General features: G+C 36.9%; 1 pseudogene; it reads left to right on the top strand.

Moving 5' to 3' along the window:
- The first annotated feature begins 1,513 nt into the window (after window positions 1-1,513).
- LOC100448611 (small acidic protein-like) lies at window positions 1,514-2,476 on the top strand (annotated as a pseudogene).
- The last annotated feature ends 1,821 nt before the right edge of the window (window positions 2,477-4,297 follow it).

Below are 4,297 nucleotides of genomic sequence, written 5' to 3'. Positions count from 1 at the left end.
TCTGCCTTTGCAAGCCCAGGCACTGCTGTTGGCAGATGTTTGGGAACTTCTGGAGAGCAGAGCGCCTGGAAACCAGCTCATGTGGGTTTGCTGGCTTTCCACTCAAACCCAAGCTGAAGCAATGAGCACCATACTGGTTGTGCACCCATTGTGAGCCACTATCCTGCCCAGAGAACCTTAGCACTGTTTCTCCACATCACTAGATAGCCTGCAAACATTCCATAGAATCTGCTCTGAAATGTGGCAACCACAGGGACCAGTGGGACTCTGTGGAACTGTGGGATCCCCAGAGATCTAGCCCTCAGCACAGATTGCCTCTAGGCGAAGGAAAATTGAAGTCCACCAAAGAGCCTCTGCAAGCAAAGGAAACCAGATCACACACTCTCTACTGCTCGGCAGCCTCTTGCTTGTGACCAGAAAGTGGCTGTGTACCTTCCAGTGGAGATGTGGGCATGGTGCTCGTCTGTGAAGAGGGGAAGTGCTGTTCCACCTCAACAGACAGGTGGAAACAGTGGCTGGGAATGGATGTGGAGCTTCTGCTACCCCCAATTCACTACTGGAGATGCAGCCATGGCTTCTCCCCCTGAAAGTTGGTGCAAGTGTACTTGGAGACAGCCTTTTTAGCATTATTGGAGCAGCTGTTTCCCCACTGAAAGTGTGTTGACTGGCCTGGTCTTGCATGAAGGGTGGAGCTCATTTTCTCCCCTCTGGGCAGAGTGGCAACATTCCTGCAGGGGAGCTCAAACCAGCCACAGAGTTGTTTATTTTGGGTTGGGGAAAGAGATTCTGCTTTGCAATCATTTGAGCAGCAGCCATAAGATGAATGTTTTACATCGAAAAAAATCAGCATGAAAACTCTGGCTGTGCAAAGAGGCAGGTGTTCCAACACCCTCAAAGGATAACACTAGCTTTTTAGCAATTATTCCTAACCAAAATGAAAATTATAACATGACAAAGATTCAATATATGGATTGTAAGAAAGATTCAAAATATGGATTGTAAAAATACTCAGTGAGAACCAAGAAAAATTGAAAACCAACACAAAGCAATTAGAAAATCCAGGATATAAAAAAAGAATATATATATATATATGTCTATAAATTTAAATGGATTCTGGAACTGAAAAATTTACTGAAGGAAGTTCAAAATATAGTTGAAAATTTTAATAGTATAGTACATCAAGGAGAAGAAAAAATTTCAGAGCTTGAAGGTTGGTTTTTTAATTTATCCAGTTACAGAAAAATAAATAAGAGTTTCAAAAAATGAACAAAGCCTTCAAGAAATATAGGATTTTGTAAAATTACCAAATTAAGCTTGATAAGCAAAAGTGACCAAACTAAGCATCATAAATGGAGACATAAAGCCTTTCTCAGATAAACAAACTCTAAGGAAATTCATCAACACTAGACTGGTCTTACAAGAAATGCTCAGGCATTCTGGAGTGGCACTGCTTGGGCCAGTGGAGGATTGCAAGCTGCTGGTGTTGTGGCTGGGGAGGGCGGCGAGAGGGTTTGGCATTTTTCATCGGGACCCCCGCAAGGATGAGTGCTGCCAGAGAGTCTCACCTGCATGGGGTGAAGTGTTCAGCCTCCACAGATGACGATCTGGGATCTAGCAATTGGGAGGCAGCAGACTTGGGTAATGAAGAGAAAAAACAAAAGTTCTTGAGACTTATGGGTGTAGGAAAGAAAAAACATACTGGTCGTCTTATTATAGGAGATCGCAAATCAACATCTCACTCCTGAACAGGGGAAGAAGACAAGAAAATTAATGAAGAACTGGAGACTCAATATCAGCAAAGTATGGACGGTAAATTATCAGGAAGATATCGGCGACATTGTGGACTTGGCTTCAATGAGGTAGAAGATCATGATGGAGAAGGTGATGTGGCTGGAGATGATGATGACGACGATGATGATTCACCTGATCCTGAAAGTCTAAATGATTCTGAAAGCGATTCAGAGTCAGAGAAAGAAGAATCTGCTGAAGAACTCCAAGCTGCTGGGCACCCTGATGAAATGGAGGATCCCAAAAACAAAAAAGATGCAAAAAGCAATTATAAAATGATGTTTGTGAAATCCAGTGGTTCATAACTCCCAAACGCTTAGTCTTTGTATTAAAAGTAAGCATTATTGTTATAATGCACAGTGGAGGACTGCTTATAGAGCACAGACCTTTGTATTATAATTTTTAAAAAGGCCCTTTTAAATAATTACAAAGAGTGTTTGCTTTCAAATGCCATGGGTTACACTTTTATGGGCATGACTATAACCAGTTTTGTACAGAGTAAGAGTTGTAAATAAGAAATAAGTAAGAGTTGTAAATAAGAAATAAATAGAGTACTCAACTTCCTTTCATGTTAGCATCATCAACCCTCTAATTCACCTTATGGGGGAAATGCTTCTTTTTGTTTGTGATAGCTATTTTATCATTTCCTTCATATTTTTCTCTTATAAAAATGTATTTGATACTGTGATATGTTCACGGAAAGTATTATTTAATTATTCTTTGTTATAGTAGAGCTGTTCATCATGGATATTTCTGCTGCCAGTCACAATCTAAATTAATTTTTGCAAAAGATTGGGTACTTAGTTTCCTGTTACTGAGTTAGCTCTACTCTTTTGGACCAAAGCAACATGAGAGCAAGTACTTTTCACACTTGTTAAGAGGGAGTTATAACTGTCATACATTTGGAATATTATGATCCCAAGTAGTCTTTTTATAATTTGGATTATATCATACATTAGATTTTTGCTAAAATTTGGCCAGTTTTTACGGAAGAAAATATTTCTCTGATCATTTAGTTCTATCTATTTAGAAATATGTAAAACTGGATTTTTTTTAACTAATATGTGACCAAAGTTAATTTTGTCCCAAAGGTCTAAATAAAGAGCAGTTTCCCATAAAAAAAAAAAACAAGGAATACTCAAAGGATTTTTAAACATGCAAATAAAGAATGATACTTGCCATCATAAAAGCACATATAAGTACAATGCTCACAAATCTATAAAGCAGTTCTGCAATTGAGACTGCAAAGCAACGAGCTAACACCATTATGACAGGAATGGAACCTCACATATCAATACTAACCTTGAATGTAAAAGGCCTAAATGCTCCATGGAAAAGACATGAACTGGCAAATTGGATAACAAAGCAAGTTCCAACAATTAGCTGCCTACAAAAGACCCACCTAATGGGGAAAGATGCCCACAGACTAAAAAAAAAAAAAGCGAGAAAAGATATTTAATACAAATGGAAAGCAAAATTGAACAGGAGTAGCTATGTGTATATCAGATAAAATATACTTTAAACCAAGAAACCTAAAAAAAGACAAGGTCATAAAATAATGATGTTTCAATTTAACAAGAAGATATAACTATTTCAAATATATATGAACCCAACATTGTAGCACCCAGATTCATAAAACAAATACTGCTGGTCCTAAGGAAAGAGATAGCAATAGAGTAATGGTTGAGAACTTCAATATACCACTTACAGCACTAGACAGATTATTGAGGCCGAAAATCAGCAAAAAAACTTTAAACTGGATTCTAGGCTACAGGCACCTAATAGACATTTACAGAACATTCTACCCAACAAACACATAATATACAATGTTCTTATCTGTACATAGAACATTCTCCAAAATAGACCACATGGTTGGACATAAATTGAGTCTTATTAAATTCAAAAAATAAAAATTTTATCAAGTATCTTCTTGGACCACGGTATAATAAAATTAGAAAAGTAACTGTCAAAACTACACAAATGCATGAGACAAAACACCTTGCTGCTGTATGATTTTTGGGTAAACAACAAAATTAAGACAAAAATAACAAAAAATTTGAAATTAGTGAAAATACAAACACAATATATTAAAACCTTTAGCAGTTCTAAGAGGAAAGTGTGTAACATTAAGTGCCTACATTAAAGAGACAAATTTATCTCATTCTAACATTCTAACATTTTAAATCAAAGAACTAGAAAAACAAGAAAAAAAAAAAACCCAAGGGTGGCAGAAGAAATAACAAAGATAAGAATGGAACTAAATGAGTTTGAAAACACAAAAATGATACAAAGAGCAACAAAATGAAAAGTTGGTTCTCTGAAAGGATAAACAAAATCTATAGGTTGGTAGTGAGATTAAGGAAAAACGATAAACGATTAAAATAAGGATAATCAGAAATGGGACAAAGGGGAAGCAAGAACATCTTCACATTTTGATGAGAGAGCAGGTGGGGGAAGTGCCACACACTTTTAAACTCAGATCTCATGAAAACTCACTCATTATCATGAA

This window comes from Pongo abelii, chromosome 15, assembly GCF_028885655.2.
Source record: "Pongo abelii isolate AG06213 chromosome 15, NHGRI_mPonAbe1-v2.0_pri, whole genome shotgun sequence".
Taxonomy (NCBI): Eukaryota; Metazoa; Chordata; class Mammalia; order Primates; family Hominidae; genus Pongo; species Pongo abelii.
Note: the sequence above shows the minus strand (reverse complement) of the source record. Positions and strands in the feature narration are given on the sequence as shown.